Here is a 25,194-nt window from a genome sequence, read left to right on the forward strand (position 1 = left end):
TGCCGGTGGTGTCCAGAACTGTGGGCTCCCATGCTCTCCACGCAGGTCCACTGTGAATCACGCGTTCTGGAAGAGTTTCTTCTGCTGTTTCTTCCCCTACTCTTCCTTGAACCTGCAGTATCTCCACTTTTATTAAACTGTCTCTCCCCGGACTATCAGTGTGCTCCCTTCCTATTCCGCCATCTTGCCCTCCTCCTAGTTTCAAAAAAATCTTAATTTTGCTTTCAATTTCTTCTATGACCCATTTTCCACTAAGTGGTTCCATGTTCATGTATTTGTCCAATGTTTAGTTTCTTTTGGTATTAATTTACAGTTTTATTCCACTATACTTAAAAAGGTGCATGATATGATTTCATTTTTTAAATTTATTGACTCATTTTTGGCCTAATAAATGGTCTACACTGGATAATATTCCAAGACTTGATGAAATCAAAGCACTTGCAATGAAATGTTTGTACTGTCTATTACAACCATTTGTTCTAAACTATAGAACAAGCTGGTCAGATACTGGAGAAAACAAAATGCTAATATTCTGTTGGTTGAAATGCAAAGTAGTGTAGCCATAATAGAAAAATGTATGGAGCTTCCTCAAATAACTAAAAACATATCTACCATATGATTCAGCTATCCCACTTCTAGGAATAAATCTAAAGGAAGTATAGTCAGTATATGAAAGAGATACCTGTATTCCTATGATTACTGCAACACTATTCACAATAGAAAATACATGTAATCATTCTCTCCCTTTTTTATTCTATCAGCTAGTATTTGCAGACAGTATTCTTGTTTATGTGATCCCTTTGGTTCTTAGTCCTATCATTATGATCAATTGTGAACAGAAGTTGAACACTGGGACTAGTGAGATGGCATTGGTACATGCCACCTGGATGGGATTGAATTGGAATCCCCTGGTATGTTTCTAACTCTACCATTTGAGGTAAGTCAGCTTGAGCATGTCCCGAATTGCACATCTCTTCCCTCTCTTATTCCCACTCTTACATTTAACAACGATCACTTTTCAGTTAAGTTTCAGCACTTAAGAAGAATTGTGTATTGATTACAGTATTCAACCAAAAGTATTAAGTAGAACAAACAAACAAAAAAATACCAAGAGGGATAACATATCAAATTGCTCATCAACAGTCAGGGCAAGGGCTGATCAAGTCACCGTTTCTCATAGTGTTCATTGCACTTTAACAGGTTTCCTTTTTGGTGCTCAGTTAGTTGTCACCTATCAAGGAGAACAAGTGGTATTTGTCCCTTTGGGATTGGCTTATTTCACTCAGCATAATGATTTCCATATTCCTAACAGGGATCACTTTTCAGTTAAAACATGGGAAGTGAGATACACAGCAGACCCATAGAATGGCAGATGTCCTAAACAGCACTCTGGCCTCAGAATCAGTCCTTAAGGAATGCGGATCTGGCTGAAAAGCCCATGAGAGTATTTCAGGAATGGAAAGCCAAGACACTCTGGAAAAAAAAAAAAAAAACCTACATGAAAGATCTCCACGAGTGAGATCCCAGTGGAAAGAACGGGTCATCAAAGAAGGAGGTACCTTTCTCTGCAGGGAGGAGAGAACTTCCACTTTGACCATGGCCTTGTCTAAAAATGATCAGAGTCAGTGAACTCAGGGGGCTTCCATAGCCTTGGCAGCTCATGACAAGAGCCTAGGATGATTACTGATGCCATAAACAAGAGTGCCAATTTGTTAAATCAACAACAGGAGTCACTGTGCACTTACTCCTCATGTAGGATCTCTGTGCTTAGTGTGCTGTACATTGAGATTTAATGCTATAACTAGTACTCAAACAGTATTTTTCACTTTATGTTTCTGTGTGGGAGCAAACTGTTGAAATCTTTACTTAATGTATGCTAAACTGATCTTCTGTATATAAAGAGAATCGAAAATGAATCTTGATGTGAATGGAAGGGGAGAGGGAGTGGGAAAGGGGAGGGTTGCGTGTGGGAGGGATGTTATGGGGGGGAAGCCATTGTAATCCATAAGCTGTACTTTGGAAATTTATATTCATTAAATAAAAGTTTAAAAAAAAAATAAAAAAAAGAAATAAAAAAAAAAGAAAATACATGTAATCAACCTACATGCCTATGAATGGATGAATAAATGTGGTTTATTTACAAAGTGGAATATTTCTCAACCACCAAAAAGAATGAAATCAGACATTTACAATAAAATAGATGGAACTGGAGATCATTATATGAAATAAAGAAGAGTGGAAATATACCTATGGATTTCATATAATTTTCCATATTTTTATATATTGCTATATGGATAAAAATTCTTATATATGTATTTGGTACATATTTATATTTTCTTCACTGATTAATAATTATTTTCATAATTATTTATATAATGATCTGTCATGTATCCCTCATTATGTGATATTAATATATCCACCCCACTTTCAAAAATTAGCATGTACTAGTGCATACATATATGTATATATTTATGTATATATTATTTTATGTATATATGAAGGTAATATAGTAAAATTCTTACACTTATATGTGCTCATTTAAATTTTCTTTATGCTCCTATGTAAATGAAAAAGAAATCTAGAAATGCTTTCAATGTTTTGTGCAGTTGATTCATATTGACAATATGGTTTGAAAAGTCTCAGCTAACAATACAAGGAGTTACTATTCCTTCCTTGCCTACACATGCATGCCCATGACTATGTGTGACTTATACACAAAAATTCACTATCTGAAATATAACAATGAAAAAATTAATAAGGAAACTCCCTTTCTAAAAGTTCAATGGCAGCCAGCACCACGGCTCAATAGGCTATTCCTCTGCCTACAGCGCTGGCACATTGGGTTCTAGTCCTGGTCGGGGCGCCAGATTCTGTCCCGGTTGCTCCTCTTCCAGTCCAGCTCTCTGCTATGGCCCGGGAGTGCAGTGGAGGATGGCCCAAGTCCTTGGGCCCTGCACCCGTATGGAAGACCAGGAGAAGCACCTGGCTCCGGGCTTCAGATCAGCGCGGTGCGCTGCCCGCAGCAGCCATTGTGGGGTGAACCAACGGAAAAAGGAAGACCTTTCTCTCTGTCTCTCTCACTGTCCACTCTGCCTGTCAAAAAAAAAAAAAAAAAAAAAAAGAAAAAGTACAACAGCAAGTTAAATTTTGTGTTTCATGACAATAATGGTCAGCATGGTGTACCAAAGATGAATTCACTTAAACTTATAATCAAGAAATTCCTAGCATCCAGGTTCATTTTAAAATAACAATCTGCCAGATTTATATGATAACCTCTTATCATGAACCCTTTTATGTTAGGATAATGGTGTAGAGGATATGTCTGTTTGGTCATTGTAGATAGAAATTTCATCCAGAGAAGGATGAGCTTTGGAGAACTTTTCCAAATTTACCTGGTTTTCTAAAGAGTGAGTGTCATGTACAAAATAGAGAAAGGGTAGCGTTGACTTGGAAGGGTGTGAAAAGGTGATGCAAATTTAAGACAAAACTGAAATGTAATTGATTACCTCATATGAAAAGGGCAGGAAGTACAAGATAAATTTATAGTCTCAATATCTGGATGATATCAGGGTCAGGAACTTTGTGTTCTAGACCTTATGGTCAGACTGAAAATATATCAAGAACTTAGAGTTTATTTGGAATTGGCAATGGTGTTGAAAAGTATCAGACATTGTAATTTCAGGATAGGTTGAAAATTGTGTGTTTTAGGGGTGAAGTATTGTAAAATCAAGTTTGATTATTTATGAGATTAGCATATAACTATTTCAATGAAAATGGCTTCCATTTATTTATGGTTTATCAAGGTCTGTTTGTGATGCTATAACAAAATGTTATGAATCTGGAGATATATAAGAACATAAATTTAATGGCCAGGCATATGGTTTAGCAGGTAAAGCCACCTCCTACAATGCTGGCACTGGTCATGTCCAGGCTGTTCCACTTCTGATCCAACTCCCTGCTGGCCAAAAGCCTGGGAAAAAGCAACAGACGATGGCCCATGTGAGAGAATCTTCTTGCATCAGCTTGGCCCTGCCCTGGCTGTTGCAGCCATCCAGTGAGTGAACCAGTGCATGTAAAATCTCTCTCACTAATAAATAAATCTTTTCTTTCAAAAATATTCTTTAGGGCTCTAGCAACTGAGGAGTCCAAATTAAGTGACTAAGAACTGACCAGTAGCTTTAGAGTCTGCTGAGCACCTCCCTGTGCTATGGAGACACATGTTGTTTCTATATACTCTGGATAAAAGACATGTTATGTAAACACAAGATGGAAGGAAGGAAGGAATCTAACCCCCTCAGGCCCTACTCCCACTTAAAGGGCTGACCTTCTAATATTGTGACATTGGGGATAAAGTTCAACATGAATTCTGAAGGGAACACATTCATTCGTAAGAGAGGAAAACGTTGTGAAAACTTTATGAGCTACAGATCAGAAATTCAGGTTGTTGAGAAATCTGTTATTCTTCTTTCCATTTTTGTTAATGGAATGTATGTCTTTTTCTCTGATATTATTGATGGAGTTCTACTTAGATGCTATAAGAAAGGGCTATATCATTTTGAAAACCATTGGATTTCTGATTTTTATCTTACATTATTTATACAATTGATATAATATACTACTCAGATGATTTGATATTAAAATCACTGAATTGTTAAAATTATTAAATTATTGAGCTGGCGCCGCAGCTCACTAGGCTAATCCTCTGCCTTGCAGTGCCAGCACACTGGGTTCTAGTCCCGGTCGGGGCACCAGATTCTTTCCTGGTTGCCCCTCTTCCAGGCCAGCTCTCTGCTGTGGCCAGGGAGTGTAGTGGAGGATGGCCCAAGTCCTTGGGCCCTGCACCCCATGGGAGACCAGGATAAGTACCTGGCTCCTGCCATCGGATCAGTGCGGTGAGCTGGCCGCAGCACTGGCCACGGTGGCCATTGGAGGGTGAACCAACGGTAAAAGGAAGACCTTTCTCTCTGTCTCTGTCTCTCACTGTCCACTCTGTCAAAAAAATTTAAAAAAAATTATTGAAATGGAAACCTTTAAAAATAATCTATTTCAAAGTATCTGATGTTAAAATAATTTTCTTATTTTCACATAGTGTGTTTATACCAAATATTTAATCACATTGCCTACCTTTTTGTGGCACCACATGTATTAATCTGCATTTGCTTGATTTGGGATGGCCACTTCAAAGCTTTTAGTTCAAGATTCTTGTGTCACATGGAAAATATTTCCATGTTCACAAGATTTTCAGATTGCCAAACTCAATGACATAAAGAAAGTTGACTATGAGAGGACATGGTATATCATAGAAAATGGCTCCAAACAGTGAAGTTAATAATATATTGGAAAGACATTGAATCAGACAGGAGTATCATATCAGTCAGGAAATTGACTTGACAGAAAATTCTGTAAAGTAGTTGCTAGATGTTGCCACCTAAATATTAAAGTAGGTCACCAATGATTTTTTACCACAGACTTATCAAGTACTTACCCCTGCAATCATAGGAGCTTGAAGCTGAAATACCTTAAGACTTATAGTGAATTTTAACTAAATTGTTCAAATAATATTATACACATATAATTACAGCTCAGCTCTGATAGAACCTATCTAATCTTATGGATGTAACGACCTTGCAAAATGTATTCATATACCATAATTTAGGATAGTTTTACATAGTAACAATGACTTTTGAGAGAGATTCTAAATTATTTTGGCAAACCAAACTAGAACATTTTTCTTCCAAAATGGCTAAATAAAGTAGAAAAATATATATACCACCAGCAAAGATAGAAGAAAGAATAACCTCAAAATTAATTTTATAATTTGGTGACAAAATAAAATCTACTCACTAAGAAGACAATAAAGAGGTAATAATTCAAACCTTAGAACCTTGACTTCCATGGAAAGGAACCCTCTAATATATCCCCAACGGTCCCAGCTCCCTGTATTTATTAAAGTTCCTTTGAGTGTTCAATGAACTTATTAGCTTGTGTTAGAAGTTATGAGGTATCTTTTATTTATTTTTGTTTATTTTAAAGGGAAAGTGACATAGAAAAGACAGAGACAGACAGAACTTTAATGTGTTGGTTCATTCCCCCAAATGCTCAAAACCGTGAGGGCTGGACAAGGCTAAAGCCAGGAGCCCAGTACTGCCCCCCCGGTCTCCATGTGGCTGCCATGGCCCAATTAACTTGAGCCCTCACCTACTGCCTCCCAGGGTGCACGTTAGCTAGAAGCTAAATCCTATGTGTAGGAATGACTGGATCTCAAGCACTCCAATATTATAGTGGATATATGTGGACGTCCCTGGCAGTGACTTAGTGTGCCACATCACTATGTACATCCCATGATATTAGGTCACAAGAAGAATCTAGCTTTCATTTTGGTCTGCCTGGTATTCCTTCTCATTCACAGATGCTCAGGCTATAAGCATGCCCTTAGAGCGTTCCACATGGCATAATAAGAAACTTTGACCATCAATCTAACAGCACATGGAGAAATGAAGACCTCTGACAACCACATGAATGAGCTTACAAGTGAATTCCCAGGTCCCAGATAGGAAGTTAGATTAACTATCACTTCAGCTGATAGCTTATCTTCAAACTTATGAAAAACATTGAGGGAAAAATCACACAGCTAAGGTTCTCTTGGCTTCCTTATCCAGAGAAATGAAAACATTTCCCATAAACAACTCCTAAAAATTAAGAATGTTCAAAAATAGATATATTGGGACCAGTATTGTGGCACAACAGGTTATGCTGCCACATGTAATGCCAGCATTCCATTAGTGTCAGTTTGGTTGAATCTTTTGTAATGTCTACATGATTATATCATCTGTGAACAAAGTTAATTTATTACTTCTTAATTTGCATATATCTTATTGTTTTATTACAATAGGTAAGAATTTCAGTTTAATGTTGAAAAAGAGTGAACCTCTTTGCCTCATTACTCTGGGCTCCCTCAGTAAATCTGGAAACATGGTCCATCCTTCATTGTTTTTGTGAGTGCAGGCAAGGGTATACAGGCATCTTGATATCCACCTGTGGTGGTAAGGGACAAATGTCTAGTTTTACAAATTGAAGTGTGTTAATTATATTTTGGGTACATAGACTTTATCAACTCGAGTACATTCCTTTCTAACCTAATCAAACTGGGTTTCAGAACATGTCAAATGTGATTCCTAGATTTACTGTTATATTACTGTGATTTTGTAGTCTATTAATGTGATTGGCTATACGGATTTCTGAATACTGAGATAGCCTGTGTTGTAGTGTATTATTCCTTTATACATGTTGGATTTCACTTGATAATATTTATTCTAGTTTAATTTCACATTTTCATTCTCGAAAGTTAAAGATGCTTAATTTTATTTTCATATTACATTTTTGAGTATGATATTAGTGTTGTTTAATCTCACAATTAGTGAAATATTTCTTTTGTGTTGGTTTTCTTCAGAAAATTGTAAAAACTTGATATAATTTCTTGCTTAAATGTTTTGTAAACCTTACAAGGGACCTATCTGGGTCTTGTGCTTTCTGATTTGGGAGATTACAAGTTATTGATTTCAATTTAAATTATCTATTTCTTCTTGTATAAATTTTATAATTGCAGCATTCAAGGAATTGGTCCATTTCATCTAGTTTATAAAACTTGTGGGCATAGAATTGTCCTTACTGTTAACTTACTATGCTTCTAAAGCCCATGGTGTTTGTAGTAATGCTTGCTTGCCTTTCTCATATTAATAGTTTATATACCCTTTATAATTACGTTCACCATCCCAGAGTATTATAAATCTTATTTGTCTTTTCAAAAAGTGTTCATTCTCATCTTAACTGGTGATATCCAATTTTAAGTTTGGTTTTAAATCTAATAAAAAATTACACAGGTGTACAGTTTGTAAATATATTCTTCCATTATCTCAGTTGCCTATTTATTTTGTTGAGTGTTTCCTTTGCAATGCAGAAGCTTCCAAACTTGATGTAACCACATTTGTCTATTTTTACTTTTATTAAGCAATATGTATTCAAAATGTCTTTGGCTAGGCAAATGTATTGCAGTGTTTCCCCCATTTTCCTCCAAAAATTTCATAGTTTAGGGTCTTAGGTTTAGATCCTAGATCCATTCTGAATTGATTTTTGTATAAGGTGTTAAGTGTCTAGTTTCATGCTTCTGCATGCAGAGATCCAATTTTCTCAACATCCTCAGTTGAAAAGACTATTTCTCTGAAGGCTAGTAGTATTAACCATTTTTTCACGTATTTCTTGGTCATTTATATTTCTTCTTTTGAGAAATATCTATTCACATCCTTTGAACATTTCTTCACTGAATTGGTTATGTTTGTTGTCATTTGTTTCTTTCTGGTGTATTCTGAATATTAATCATAGAATGCCAAATGCCTTAAATAGCACTCTGGCCTCAAAATCAGCCCTTAAGGCATTTGGATCTGGCTAAAAATCCCATGATAGTTTCACAGGCATAGAAAGCCAAGACACTGTGGCAAAAATGACTTACATAAAAGATCTCTGAGAGTGAGATCCCTGTGGAAAGAAGGGGCCATCACAGAAGGAGGTACTTTTCTCCGAAGAGAGGAGAGAACTTCCACTTTGATTATGGCCTTGTCTAAGTTAGGTCGGAGTTTGTGAACTCAAGAGGCTTCCATAGCCTTGGCAGCTCATCACAACAGCCTCAGGTGATTAATGATGTCATAAATAAGAGTGTCAATTGTTAAATCAACAACAGGAGTCACTGTTCACTTACTCCCCATGTAGGATCTCTGTCCTTAATGTGTTGTACTATGCAAATCAATGGTAAAACCACTACTCAAACAGTACTTTATACTTTGTGTGTCTCTGTGGGTGCAAACTGTTGAAATCTTTACTTAGTATATACTAAGTTGATCTTCTGTATATAAAGATAATTAAAAATGAATCTTAATGAAGAATGGGATGGGAAAGGGAGTAGGAGATGGGATGGTTTGCAAGTGGAAGGGTGGTTATGGGGGCGGAACCCGCTATAATCCAAAAGTTGTACTTTTGAAATTTATATTAAAAAGTTTTCTAAAAAATAAAATAAAAAGATACTAAAAATCATTTATCAAGTACTCTGTACTGTATATAATTGCATTTCTATACTTTTACATGACTATGGATGTTTGCTTACCACAAACACTTGAATAATTCTTTGCATTATGAAGTTATGACAACTAGAATATCATTAAGAAATTTTTTCAGCACCATTATAACCATATGGAGTCAACATTTATATGTGGCATGTTATTGACTTAAACATCATATAGTTTGTACACATATGCAAATACAATATATAGATATATAAACAATTTAATACATTCTGCTATTGCTTTCAAAATCCATTATCTAAGGGCCATTGCTGTAGCATAGTATGTAATGACACAGTCTGCAGTGCCAACATCCCATATGGGCGCTGGTTCTAGTCCTGGCTGCTCCACTTTCAAATCAGCTCCCTGATAATGCATCTAGGAAAGCAGCAAATGATGGTCCAAGTCTTCGGCCCCTGCAACTATGTAGGAGACCCTGAAAAAGCTCCTGGCTCTGGATCAGCCCAGATCTGGCCATTGCAGCTATTTTGGGAGTGAACCAGTGGATGGAAGATCTCTTTGTTTCTTTCTGCCTCTGCCTCTCTGTAACTCTGCCTTCCAAATAAATAGTCCTTTTAAAAAATCATTATTAACAGAAATAAAAGTTTTAATTTTACCTTCATGTTTTTCTTCAATATTTATGAAATTAATTTCTGAGCTATGCTATTTTCTTTATCATTAAAGAACTTCATTTATTATCTCTTATGAGGAACATCTATTGCAACACATTCCCTCAATTTTTGTTCTTCTGAGAACAGCTTATTTCTCCTCAGTTTTGAAGGACAACTTCACAAGGCGAAGAATTCTAGCTTTGTTTGTTTCCTTTCTTAACACCTTAAATGTATCAGCCCACTCCCTTCTTGTTTGTAAAGTTTCTGAGGAAGATCCATACATAATATTTTTCTTAACATTTTATCAATATACACATATGTACAAAGAATGCACATTAAGTCTCTAGATAAATGAGATTTTGGTCCTCTAATCACACTCACAACCAACACCTAAATGAAGACAGCACACAAGTAGTACCGCTCAAGTGTCCTAACTAGCCTTCTTTTCCATTTTCTATGTTAAAACTTGGGAAAGAGTTTACTGTCATTACATAGTATTATTCAGTGAAACAATATTTTAACAAAATGCTGAATGATACAACATACAATTATTAATGATCTCTCTCTGTATTAACTACCATAAGAGAAAACATGTGGTATTTATCTTTGTGAGTTGGGTATATCACAATTATAATTATCAGGTCACAATTCCTCCTTTTGCTCCCCTAAAGATACTGCTCTCCTCTAACACTGGCCCTGGCTTCTATCAAATTTTTTTCCTTTGATTCTGTACAATTTGAAAGACAGATACATAGGTTAGTTTGTTTAGAAATTCATCTTGTATTCTCTGTGATTCCTGGATCTGTGGTCAGACAGAAATTTGGCACACTCTGTCATCATTTTTTCAAGTATTTCTTATATTCCTGTCTCTTCTCCTTCTGATATTCTAATTTCATATAAGTTACATAGTTTGCTCAGCAATTCTTGAATAGTTGGCTCTATATTGTTTTTGTTGCTATTTCAGTCTGTGTTCTCTGTTTTACAGTATTATACATTTTTAAGACATTCATTCAAAATCTATCTAAATGTAAAATATGGAAGTCTAACATATTTTTTGAAGAGACTATAGTTTATCATATTTATTATATAACATAATAGAATTTTCAATGAAAGAACTGAAATATTGAGCTCCTTGTTAGTTTTAATATACTAATCTAATGTATTCTAATAATGTAGGGTTATTATATTACTACTTTCTTTGAATCATTTTGATATATAGTACTACAGGAAAGGAACTCCAAAAAAACAGGAATAAGTTTATTTAAAATGTGAAATTCTGTTTAATCCCCCTTTGATTTTTAAAAAGAATTTGCCTACCAATTCAGTCACCTATTAACTTTCAAATGTTTTCTTTTAAACTATATTCCAGTTTTCTTTTGCACAGAAACTGTAGCCATGAATAAATGTGAGAATATTTTCTCCACAGTAATTCACAGTTTTCATATGATCATGCTTTCTTTTTTTCCTGCACAATATCCTTAGTTTTGGACCTCCAATGACAGCAAGACTTATGGCACTACTTATTCCCTTTTTTATTTTTTCCCTTACTATTGTTCAAATTGGATAATTTCTGCTATCTCTTCTCAAGTTTGATAATCTCCACAGTAATTTCCTTTATGATACAAAACTTATTCTTAAAATTTTTATTTGTCTTACTGTATTTTACAGTTCTAAAATTTTGTTTTGGACTACATTATATATTCTATTTCACTACTGAAAATTTTTCTCTTTTCATTATTGCAAGAGTGTGCTTCTTTATCTCTTTTTCATGTTTATAATAGCTCTTTCAGATTCTTTGATAATTCCAACATCTGGCTCACAATGGGTTTCACATCTGTTGATTGTTTCTCCCCAGAAAACTTTGCAGATTGTACTGGTTATTCATCAATTATTGTTGGATTTTTTACTGGGCATTTTTGATAATATATCATCAGAATATGTATCTTATTTAAATGCTGTAGAGAAAAGTGTGCTTTTGTTTAAATTATGTTGTATTTGCTTTTTTCAATAGAAAATTTATACTTGTAGATTTAAATCCCAAATTCTAGTAACATTCTGTACAGTCTGTATCTAATGTCAGTTCAATTTAATGACCTTTCACTGCTATTTAGATTTATTCTACATGTGTTCACCCAGAAGTGAACTGAGACCTTAACCAATTGATTCAGACAACTGGCTGTTTACTTCTCAAATATTTTGGTATTCTCTAAGATCAGGTCCAAAACTGTAAATCAGAAATGAGCTAGATATCCCTACACAACTTCATACCACCCCATTTTCACATTCCCACTTCATGTTCTGCTCAATATGTTCCTATTCCCAAAGTCAATCTTTCTGAGACCTATAGCAGGAAAGTTAGATTTTGATACACCTCTCTTTTTTCACATCTCCCATGACCATTTAAATATTTGTAGCCAAATTTCAGGAGAATAAAGGTAAAAATTGTAATACAGAAACTCTGCAATTTATACCTTACTTTATTTAATAAGAAAGAATGGTCCTCCTTCATTGAGAAGACTGCATAGCTGTTTCTGCCACTGCAATCCAGCTTCAAAATGGGGTTTAAGGATATAGATATAAGATAAATATTGGGTCCCCAGTGGTTGCTCCATATTGTGTTGGTACCATATGTGTTTGCAATCACCATGTAGTTTTAAGATTTGCATTGTCCTTGTAGATCAGAAATTAACAGATGAGGAAAAAATCCCATAAGAATCATCGTCTGGTGTTTCAGTCCTGGGTTTTTTTTTTTTTTTTTTTTCAGCTAAATGATATTACTTGCAGCCCATAAATATATTTCATTCATTGCCTCATATTTTTTCAACACTTCCAACTGATAATGAAATGGTAAGAAAAATAATAGCTATGATCTAGCTCAAACTCTTTCAATATTTACCTTTCCTCATGCTAAAATATTCTGGGATATAAGAAAATGACAGGCACATGGATTTTACATTCCTAAATTCCTTCCTCACAAAATACAAGAAAAACTTTAAAAAAAAAATCATCATACAGAACCAAACACTTACAGTAAAAGTAAATAAATAAATAAATAAATAAATAAATAAATAAATAAAATTTTCTGGGGCCAGCACTGGGGCATAGCAGGAGAGACCACACCCTGCAGTGCTGGCATCCCATATGGGCGTGAGTTCAAGTCCCAACTGCTCCAATTCTGATCCAGCTCTCTGCTGTGTCCTGTGAAAGAAGTGGAAGATGGCCCAAGTCCTTGGGCACCTGCACCTGTGTGGGAGACCCAGAGGAAGCTTTTGGTTCCTGGCTTCATATCAGTGAATCCCCAGCCATTGCGGCCATTTGGGGAGTGAACCATCGGATAGAAGGCTTCTCTCTCTCTCTTTCCTCTCTCTTTCCTCTCTCTCTCTCTCTCTCTCTCTCTCTCTCACCTCTCGCCTCTCGCCTCTGCTTCTCTGTAACTCTGCCTGTCAAATAAATAAAAAAATAAATTTTCATTTTTCTCACAACCTGAGAAGCTAAATCACAAATGGCAAAAGACACATCTGAATTCAACCAATACATAGGATATAAACCAAGAAAGGAAATAAACTTCAGGCCAGCGCCGTGGCTCACTAGGCTAATCCTCCACCTAGCGGTGCAGGCACACCGGGTTCTAGTCCCGGTCGGGGCGCCAGATTCTGTCCCGGTTGCCCCTCTTCCAGGCAAGCTCTCTGCTGTGGCCTGAGAAGGCAGTGGAGGATGGCCCAAGTGCTTGGGCCCTGCACCCCATGGGAGACCAGGAGAAGCACGTGGCTCCTGCCTTCGGATCAGCACGGTGCACCGGCCGCAGCGGCCATTGGAGGGTGAACCAACGGCAAAAGGAAGACCTCTCTCTCTCTCTCTCTCCCCACTCTGCCTTTCCAAAAAAAAAAAAAAAAAAAAAAAAAAAAGGAAATAAACTTCAGATGTTTCCACAGACAGAAAATCAAAAAGTTATCAAAAATTAGTTACTGGGAAGTTGCATTTTCAATCTGACAGTAGAAGCCAAATCTGGAATTCTTCAAATTTCAGTTGCTTAGATACACAAATTAGTATCTACTTGAAGCAAAGTCTTCCAAAATCAGACAAATTTGAGAAACAAACTTCAGAATTTAAGCAAATTTTCTTAGATACTAAAATTAGAAATATAAAGACAGGGGGCCAGCTGCACTATGGTGCAAAGGTTAAAGCCGCCACCTGCAGTGCTGGCATCCCGTTTCAGTGCAGTTCCAGTTCCGCTGCTCCACTTCCAATCCAGCTCTTTGTTGTGGCCTAGGAAAGCAGGAAGATGGCCCAAGTCCTTGGGCCCCACCACACACATGGGAGACCTGGAAGAAGCTCCTGGCTCCTGGCTTCAGATCAGCACAGCTCTGGCTGTTGCGGTTATTTAGGGAGTGAACCAGCGTAACAGAAGACCTCTCTCTCTCTCTGCCTCTGCCTCTGCCCCTCTGTAACTCTGGCTTTCAAATAAAATAATAATAAAAAAGTGAAGACAGACTTTTCTTAAATACTAAGATTAGAAATACAAACACATAATTTCCTAATCCTGACCTTTAATTTTTTTAAACTTCTATAAAAATTTTTATTAATTGTATATAACTATGAATTACAGTGTGACATTTCAATACAGGTATTCAAGGTGTATTGATCAAAACAGATAAAAGAAAGGTGTTAGATAATATATTGCAAGGAAAGAAGCCATTAAAAAACATAAGGCATCCTGAGAAAAGAGAAGATTTGCTAGAAGTCAAAAAATGTAAAGGTTTCATATTGAGAAAGTGTACTTATGATTAAAATATTGAATTAAATGAGGCATTTACTTAAAGATAATGGAATGACCAATGTAATAAATGTTAAGACCTGAATCATGGTTGGAAAGTTTAAGTAAAGTGGCTCTCAGAAAGGAGCACCTTGAAGGAGATGAATGTGCACACACTAGTGATTTCTCCCTGTAATAATTATGCAAACATATTCAAACATAAATCTGGATTTGACATACTGTGTGTGTATATAAGCAAGAATTCTCAGTAGTATCCCTTTCACAGCAGTGACTAATTACTTTCATGGTAGTTAAGATTGTTTGGCTTTTCATATCAATACCATCCCCCGACCCAGACCTGCATAAACCATGACATTAGACAATTGCTTCCTGATGAGGCATGGCTGCTTCCAAAGCACAATGCTATAAAAGGACAGAGGCAGAAGAGAGTAATTGGGATGGTAATTGGACCAAACTGAAATTGGTTCACGGAAAACGTGGCCTCTGGCACAGCATTCTTACCAAACAGAGAGAATAAATTATATGAATATGAAATTTATCTTAATGACTTCCTAGGACTTGGGATGTCTGCCAACTTGCTCTGACTGCTGGATAATTGAACTGGCTCTCAAAACTTACATCAACCAAAGTCTACCTCCTTAGTGTTTTAGAGGATGATGTTAATGGAAACCAATTGGACAGTTACAGAGTTGTAGAAAAACCCATACTTTTCTTGCAAATACCAGGCTTATATTGATCTCCTTTCAAGAATGAATAAAAAGAAAATAAAAACATCCTTTTAAAAAATGCATGGAATGTGCAGAAGAGCACATTTTTCCTTAGTGTCTAATTTGAATGCTCAATCTCAATTTTAAATGTGTGGATTCCACAGGCAAACAGTCTTGGGAGACTAAATACAACTAGTCCAAAAGGTAGGTAGAGCTCAAGAGAGTGAAATCATTTGTGAACATGAAAAGTGAAATAATGAGAACAAAATCAACCTTTGATAAAGGAAAAATAGAATTAACACAGAAGAAAACATAATCAATAACACTGAAGACCTCTTAAATAAATACATTGAAGATATGGAAGCGAAAATTGTATCTCTTTGATACACTGTGTTCAAGTCTTTTGTATATATATCCAGTAGGATTGTTGAATCATATGGAAAGTCTATTTCTAGTTTTTTTTTTTAAATCTCCACTCTGTTTAAACAAAGAAAGAGAATAGAAAGGATGGGGGAGACAGGGGAAGGAAGGGAGGAAGGCAGGGAAAGAGGGAAGAATGGAATATCATTATGTTTTCAGAATTTTATCTACAAAACACATTGAATCTAATTACTAATTAAAAATTAACATAGAAATAGTGTGTAATCCTTAGGAATACTAGATTAAAATCAATCTATTCCAAGAAAACTGTACTGCATGAAATTTGTTTTCTTCATATTAATAAACTTAAAAAATCAGTCTGCTTATCTCCAGTTTGATGCTTATTTTGTTACTTGTGTACTACTTCTAAAATAAATAGTAATATTATCATTATAGAATAAGAAACTAAATAATATAAGGCAATTGCTTAGTATAGCAGTATGTTTGACATATAGGAAATGAAGACAAATGTCCAAATAAAGAGTTGTTAAATAAAAAACAAAATTAAAAAATTGATAATTCACCATAAAAAATTTGCTGTGATAAATATTTTTGCATGTCTTCAGTAAATTACTACAGTGAAATGCTGAATTATCATAATCACATAAGGAAAAACTGAAATATTCAAATTAATCTTAATAAATTTATCATTAATGCAGTTATACTCCAAGAAGCAAAAAGAAAGAATATTAAATGCCCGTTCTTCTACTCTATTTTCACATTTGTAGAAACATTCAATTGACATTTTATAAATAAGGAAGATTCATTTTTATGTATTGCTTGTATTATTTTAATAAAAGTAAATAATAAGGACAAAATGATTTTCAGAATGGGTTAGACAGCAAATCCAATAGCCTGCTCTTTGTTTGGGAATATTTCTGGCCAGAAAGATTTGGAAAATTTGAGAATCAAATATACAGAAGGAATATACAAAGCAAGCAGAGATGAATACATAATCTCAGAAAATATAGAAGTGAAGACAAATATCACAAAATGAAGAGAGATTCTTCTCTAAGGGGCATAATTCAGTGAAGACAATATTCTTAAATTTCCATACACCAAATAATATGACATCCACATTTCTTTATGTGCATACATTTGACTATCACATATTAGAGACAGCATGTGGTATTTGTCTGTTTCCGTCTTACTTTCCTTAGTGGTTAGCTCCAGTGCCATTCATATTTGTTACAAGTGTAGAATTTCATGCTTTTTATTGCTCAATAATATCCCTTCTCTCTCTCTCATACACACACTATAGTTTTTGATCCACCAATGGATATCTAGGCTGATTCCATATCTCTGCTATTGTTCTACTGTTCTGCTCAAATAAATATGGTTGGTCGTATAGGAATCTCCTTAATATGTTGACTTTCCTTCCTTTGTATATATACCAGGAAGTGGGATAATTGGGCCACATGGTAGATTTAGCTTTTGTGTGTATTAAGATTTATTTTATTCATTTGAAAGATGGAATTACAGAGTGAGGTAGAGAGAGAGGACTTCCATTGTGTGGTTCACTCCCCAGATGGCCATAATGGCCAAAACTGAGCTGATCTGAATCCAGGGGTCAAGGCATTTGGGCCATCCTCCGCTACTTTCCCAGGTACATCAGCAAGGAGGTGGATGGGAAGTAGAGCAGCCAGTGCTTAGACTGGTGCCCACATGGTATGCCGGCACTGCAGGCCAGGGATTTAACCTGCTGCACCATAGTGCTCACCTCAAATTGCTTTACATTTTTAAGGAAGCTCCATATTCTTTACCAAAATGATTGTATTTATCTGCATTCCCAACAACAGTGTATTGCGGTTCTTTTACCACAACTTCCTCTTATTATTTGTCCTCCTATCAATAACCTTCCTAACTGAAGTAACATAATATCTCATTGTGATTTTTACTTGCATTTCCCTGATGGTAATACTTGAGTATATTTTCATGTGTTTTAGGCCATTTGTATTTCTTCCTTAGGAAAGTGTCTATTCAGATCCTTTTCTCATTTAATTGAAATTTTTTGTGGTTGAACATTTTAAGCTTCCTATATACTCTGTATATTAATTTTTTATTAGATGCAGTTTCTCTTAGTCTGGTTGTCTCTCCATGCTTTTGACTGTTTACGTTGCAGAAGCTTCTTGTTTTGATATAATCTGTAATCTATTTTTGCTTTTATTGCCTATGCATTTGTGATCTTATCCAAAAATCATTGCCAAGGCAACTATCTTGGATTCTTTTTTCTACATTTTAATAGTTTCATAGTTTCAAGTGTTACATTTAGACCTCTGATCCACTCAGAGTTGAACGTTTTGTAGAGTACATGTGGAAATCAAGTTTCCCAGAACCATTTTTTGAAATGAGTCTTTTCTTCAGGGAGTGCCTTCAGCACCTTTTTCATAGATAATTTGGTTGTAGGGGGCCGGCATCCTGGCATAGCAGGTAAAGCCAAAGCTTGTGATGCCAGTATCCCATATGGGCAACAGTTCATGTCCTAGCTAATCCACTGCAGATCCAGATCCAGCCCCCTGCTGGTAGCTTGCAAAGGCAGCAGAAGATGGGGTCTTTCATGATTTTATATGAATTTTAGAAATATTAATTCTGGGGCCCAGCGCTGTGCCACCACCTGTAGTGCCAGCATCCCATAAGGGCACCAGTTCAAGTCCCAGCTGCTCCACTTCCGATCCAGCTCTCTGCTATCGCCTGGGAAAGCAGTGGAAGATGGCCCAAGTCCTTGGGCCACTGTGACTGTGTAGGAGACACAGAGGATCCTGGCTCCTGGCTTCAGATCAGCACAACTCTGGCTTTGCAGCCCTCTGGGAAGTGAACCAGAGGATGGAAGACCTCACTCTCTCTCTCTCTGCCTCTCTGTAACTCTCCCTTTCAAATATAGAAATATAAATCCTTTTAAAAAATAAATATTAATTCTTCTATTAACATTCTCTATGTCTTCTTCAATTTCTTTCATTATTGTTTTTAAATTTTTATTGTAGAATTCTTTTGCATCCTTGGTGAAATTTACCCCAAGGTGTTTATTTTTTGTAACTATTGTGAATGACATAACTTTTAAAAATCTTTCGCAAATTTTTATATATAAAATCACTGATTTTTATGATTTTGCATCCTACAACATTGATGAAATCAATGATTAGTTCTAACACTGTCGTCGGAGTATTTTGGTTCCCTTCTATATAGAATTATATCTACAAACAGGTAATTTGATTACTTCTCCAATTTGTACACCTAATATCTTTTTCTCTTGCCTGATGATTCTAGAAATCTGCAACTGGGACTGGTGCTGTGGCTTAGAAAGTTAAGCTGCTGCCTACCATCTCATATGGGTGCTGGTTACAACCCTGGTTGCTCCACTTCCAAAACAGCTCCCTGCTAATGCACCTGGGAAAATAGTGGTAGATGGCCCAAGTCTTTGGGTCCCTGACACCCACATGGGAGGCCCTGAATTAGCTCCTGGCCCTTGGCTCCAGCCTGGCCCAGCTCCAGCTTACACAGCCAAATGGGGAGTGAACCAGTGGAAAGAAAATCTCTCTCTCATTCTTGGAAGGGAGGAAGGGAGGAAGGGAGGTAGGGAGGTAGGGAGGTAGGGAGGTAGGGAGGTAGGGAGGAAGGGAGGAAGGGAGGAAGGGAGGAAGGGAGGAAGGGAGGAAGGGAGGAAGGGAGGAAGGGAGGAAGGGAGTCCACAAATGCTTCCAACAGCCAGGAATAGGCCAGGCTAAAGCCAGGATCCAGAAACTCCCATGTAGGTTGTGGAACTGAAATACTGGGGCCATCATAATCTCTTGCATTCCAGATGCATTAGCAGGAACCCAGATCAGCAGGATGTAGCTGGGAATCCAATAAGGGATAGGCATCACCAGCAGTGCCTTAACTTGTACCAAAATGCACACCCCAAAATGAGATTCTTGTGAATATTGTTTAGTCCTGCTTTTTATCCATTCAATCCATCTTTTAATTTTGTTGTGATTATTTCACCATATATAATCAAGTTGTATACCATTTTATATAAGTAAAATATAAAGTGTATGGGTTCTGACGAAACAATATAGAAGAGATTTGAGTGAAAATATAGTAAGATATAGAAGACTGCATCTATATCAATGAAGACATAAAAATTGGTTAAATATTTCTATTTTGTTTTAAGAAATAAGTGAGTTTCTAAAGCAAGCATAATATCAGATTTTTACCATTTTGTGCAAACAGCACAGGGGAAAATGTACTATATAAAAGCAGTAGCTGATACTGGAGAGAGTGTACATTCATATAATATATTTAAAATAGCTATAAAATTAGAAGATGACAAAGCACAATGTAGAAATACAAAATTAAGACAGTATATGCTAATCCAAACATACACAAAATCATGTGGAATATAAATAGAATGAACATACATAACAACCATCACTACCTTGCACTAACAAATTAGAGCAGTAGGAGAGCAGAAACTTGTGTGTAAGATCTACGATTACATAGCATAGAATTCTGTAATGCCCCTTTTCATACAGAGTACTCTCACAGGTACTTCAGCTCTACTAAATTATGAAAGAAATTACTCCTATCATCGTGACCTACTGAACATGTCTTTTTAATAGATGTGAAGCATTTTGTACACATGAGTATATCTGACATATTTTAAAGTGATTTTTATAAGGCTTTAAAGAATAAAACAATTTCAGTCATAGTTTAGTTATTAAATATAACACTATCACATATCATTCCCCCAAATAACACACATGCATATTTAAAAACACAGATTCACATATCAATAACTCAAGCAGACCCTAAGTCATATTCACACATACTCACACACATACATTTAACAAATATACTTACACCTTCTCTCACAATACAGTCACACTCTAACTATTCTACATCCATTTCTAATTTGGATACAGAAAGATGTAACCAAGTGTTTATGAGCATTATTTGAATATGATGTTCACATTTCCCTAAAACGTAAACAGTAGGTCCCCGTTTAGAAATTTAAGTTTAACACAGACAACAGTACATTTAATAACTAACATTTCATCGGTTGTTACTGGGACTAACCAAGATTTTCCTCATGATATTTCTGCTGGCTTCAAAACTGGTGAGACAACTTCCAACAAAGACAGTATTATCTTCTGGTAGAGTTAAATAATATTTTGTTTCATTCTTTCTGTCTTCCTACAGTATCTGTATGTTTCTGGTGATTTCCTGAAATATTGGAACTGTCAAGAGTATTAGATGTTGTGTACACGGCATTAAGAAAACTATAAGCAAACTAAACACTTTTGGATTTAGAGTGTGCCAATGACCCCTAGCAGACTATGTCTTTGACGACACCATTGTAACATTTTGTTTCTTTTTACCTATTTGACTTCACATTAATGTGCTTTTAATATCCAAATTAAAGTTCATATATGTTTCCAATTTGTCCCTGAAGTGCCACAGCTTCCACTAATTCCATCACATTGTCCTCTAATCCTCAAATCAATCTCTCTCTCAGCTAACACATTTTTTCAGGTCACTTATTACTTTTCTAAAGATGACTTCACTAATACTGGTTTATAAGAATGCTTTATGATTATCAAAGATTTCATTAAAAAGCCATCCTTTAAAATTGGCAGATTTCTCTCCAAACTACACAAAAAAATACCTGCATATTTGAGTCCAACATAAAAGATTGCATTAAACATTTTTAAATACTTTGTTATAAAAATTAAAACCTCTGGAAAAAGAATTTATCATACATATTCTCAATCATTTAAAAATAATATCTATCACTCATATCTAGAGAGTCATTATTATATGCTATATCTCTACAGAGCAAGCATTTCAGAATTTTGAAAGTTAATTGCATTTATCTTATTATTCACAATGCAGTGAAGCATACATCTAAACATCTGTTCTAACACTGAAAGTCTTTGTCATTAAGACATCATAATGAGTTTCATCTTCAAGTACCAAAGTAGGATAACTGAATTTTATAGTGGGATTTTTCAGGAAATAGGTCTCACAAATCTTCATTCATGTTTTAATGACATAATTCCCAGAGCACATTTCTTTAAGATTTTTATTCATTTTATTTGAAAATCAGAGCTCTGGGGTTGGGGTTACACACAGAGAGAGAAATCTTCCATCATCATGTTCACTCACCATACAGACACAATGACCAGGGCTGAGCAAGGCCACAGAAGCCAAGAACTCTATCCATGTCTCCTATGTGGGCAGCAGGTGCCAAAACACTTGGACCATCCCAGGCTTTTCCCAGGCCATTAGCAGGGAGCTGGATCAGAAGTTGAGCAGCCTGGACACGAACCACCAACCAATACTGGATGCCAGTGGCATTGAAGGCAACGGCTTTACTCACAATGCCCCAAGGCCTCCTGAGCACAGATTTTAAGCCTGTTTTTGTTTATTGTACTGCCCCAATTTTAATGAATGGGCACTTAAAACTATCACTATGGCTATATTCATAACCATATTCTGAAATTCTATCCCAGTTTAAAACATGTTGATTTGTTCTTAGGTACTTTAATTGTGTTCAAACAGAAAGCTAAAAGAATGCAATTTGTATTATCAAGATGAAAATAATTATAGAATATTATAGTTAATATACCATGACAATCTCCAAGAGTAGCTTTATACCCTTAATTTTTATCTTGTTTTATATTCAAAAGTGAAAAATAAAAATAGTTATTTAGAATTAAAACCTCAAATATCTTATATTAGTATAGCGTCCATTCTGTCATATACTTTTTGCATCCAACAAAAAATGGTTCACTGATCTTATACTCAGCATAAGTACTATAACTGAATTTGTAGTAGAAACCTACAATCACAAGGAAGCAAATCTTAATTCTAGTGTCTGCGAGCTCTGATAAAAGCTAGTAAAAGTAGGCCGGTGCCGCAGCTCACTAGGCTAATCCTCACCTGCAGCGCCGGCACCCTGGGTTCTAGTCCCAGTTGGGGCACCGGATTCTGTCCCGGTTGCTCCTCTTCTAGGCCAGCTCTCTGCTGTGGCCCGGGAGTGCAGTGGAGGATGGCCCAGGTCCTTGGGCCCTGCACCCGCATGGGAGACCAGGAGGAAGCACCTGGCTCCTGGCTTTGGATAGGCGCAGTGTGCCGGCCGCAGCATGCCGGCCGCAGTGGCCACTTGAGGGGTGAACCAACGGAAAAAGGAAGACCTTTCTGTCTCTCTCTCTCTCTCTCTCACTGTCTAACTCTACCTGTCAAAAAAAAAAAAAAAAGCTAGTAAAAGTAATATTAGAGGATAATTATAGGTATATCAATTTAGCTCTAATCTGTGACTTAGATTGAAGAAATAGCATGATTTTTCTGCTCTGGCTTTGAATTAGTGATTAGAATAGGGAATATAAATATTTACTTTTTCACAATGGTAAGGCATCACAATTACTACATAAATTCTTTTATCAAAATGTGACTCCCAACAATTGATAATCAAATTCTAAATGATTACATTAAAGATTTTTATGTTAATTTCAGCAGAATCCTTGGTATTTGTCAAAGTTTAGTCTCTCTAGTTCTCCTGAGAAACAACCTGCAAACATTAGAAATAAAACAGTACAGTCTGAAATTTAAAAAAAGTTATGACCAAGTTGATAAAAAATAATATCAATTAGGTTATGTTGCAGACATTAACCATTCAAAGAACACAATATATCATCAAAACAGTAAAGAAACAGCATTGGGCAAGCATTTGGTGCAGTGGGTTAAGACAATGCCTGAAGCACAGTCATCCCATATGGGCACTTGTTCAAGTCCTGGTTTCTCCACTTCCAATCCAGTTCCCTGCTAATATGCCTGAGAAAGCAGTAGAGGATGGTTCAAGTGCTTGGAGTCCTGCACATGCATCGGGGAGTCAGAATAAGCTCCTGTATCCTGGCTTTGCCTTGGTACAGCCTCAGTTGTTGTGGCCATTTGGAGAGTGAGCTAGTGGATAGACCTGTCTCACCCTCTCTGTAACTCTGACCTTGAAATAAATACAGTAAATCTTAAAAAAAAAAAAAAGTCGCATCAAGAACACCTAGTCATAAAGAAACAAACCTCTTATTATTCCCTTAAGATTCAATCTTTGAAAGTTCCCCAAATTACAACAGAAAATTTGTTTTGCCAAGAAGTATAATAAGAAGGCTTGAAGAAAATGTATGCCAATAACACCAAGGCCACAGGTACACATGAAGAGACTATCAATACCCTTGGAAAGCCAGTGGAGATCAGCAACAAATTTATTTATATATATATATTGCTTAACATAATCTCAGTAAACGTGTTTTCCCTGCATTACGAGGAATCTCAGATTCTGAGTCAAATGACTAGCCACAAATTAATCTAAAGCTGCAACTACAGCAATAGTACCAGCTCCGGTTCCATCTCTAACTTCAGGTCTTGTTCTAATTCAGTCACCATAGGTTCCCAGGCCCTTAGGAAGCCTCCAGAATATAGGCCTCTATCTATCGATGTTCCTTGTCTTTTTTATATCATGGGAATACTGGTCTCATAAAAGCCATTTGAAGGTACTCTCAATTTTTAGAAAAAACATGTGAAGAATTGTTATTCTTTTCTAAATGCTTGGTATAATTTAACAGTGATGACAATGAGGTGATTTGTTTTACTTCCATAGTCAATGTTTAGGCTTGAGCAAGATCTGATTCCCCAAAACTAATGCAGACATTTAAACCCCAAAGTCATGGATTCAAGTTGGCTATCTGATCTTAGGCATCTATGAGAGGAGCCTCATGGAGGGGTCTGTAGATCACTGAGGGCTTGCCTCAGGAGGTAGTTCTCATGAGAAGGTTGGTTAACTAAGTTAAGCTTGCCTCCCATCTCTTTACGCTTCCTGGATTTCCATGTGATCATCTTTCTGCCATCCTCAGGACTCCCCAGATAACTGAATAAATAATCTTAGACTGCGGACCTCCAAACTATAAGCTGAAATAAATCTCTTTCCCTGCTAAGAATCTCCTCTCAGATATTTTAGTTGTAGTAATGAAATGCTGACATAGAAAATTAAAATCAGAGAAGTGGGATCATTACTAGTAACTACACCTAAAGACACAATGAGTTTTTGGAGTTGATTTACCAGAAAATTTTGGAAGAATTTGAAGGAAAAGGCCAACTAGAATTTTACTTTTTTAAGTCCAAGAAAACAATATAAAAAGCAGTTTAAACTCACAGGATATAAAATCACAGGATCTAAAACCAAGGACAGAGTCATTATTAGAGGCCCTAAGAAAGGTATCTAAACCATGATCAAGTTTTTTTCATTGAGAGGTAAATGTAAACTGACAAAAAGGGCTTGAAAATAATCAGGTGGGCTTAAGGCCTTGTCAGTTATGAGGCTCAGACCTATCTATCTCTTTACGTGGGTACATCATAAGGGAGGTGCCCTGTTCACTTCTATTACCTAGCTGGCCTGGGAGGAGAGCTGGCTTGAAGAGAAGGTAGGTGGCATTTCTACAAGGAAAATATTTATTAGTTAATACAGTTCTCTCTGCACTGTTGTTGACTCTTGACCTTACTTGGCCATCCCCTCGACAGCAGTGGTTACGTTGGTAGCTGGGGCG

At 36.2% G+C, this 25,194-nt stretch overlaps 1 protein-coding gene across 5 annotated transcripts in view; it reads right to left on the minus strand.

The window, feature by feature from the left end:
* Positions 1–25,194, minus strand: part of LOC149124528 (uncharacterized) — a 332,973-nt gene that overhangs the window by 219,290 nt on the left and 88,489 nt on the right. Inside the window, exon 3 of one of the 5 annotated variants that reach the window (XR_016212790.1) lies at positions 3,853–3,970. The exons of the other annotated variants lie outside the window; for them this stretch is intronic. The gene's annotated coding sequence lies outside the window, so the exon portion shown is untranslated. Of the gene's footprint in view, positions 1–3,852; positions 3,971–25,194 lie in introns of those variants that run through there. 5 annotated transcript variants of the gene reach the window in all.

This window comes from Oryctolagus cuniculus, chromosome 9, assembly GCF_051225735.1.
Source record: "Oryctolagus cuniculus isolate XC-2025 breed Fujian yellow rabbit chromosome 9, ASM5122573v1, whole genome shotgun sequence".
NCBI lineage: Eukaryota > Metazoa > Chordata > Mammalia > Lagomorpha > Leporidae > Oryctolagus > Oryctolagus cuniculus.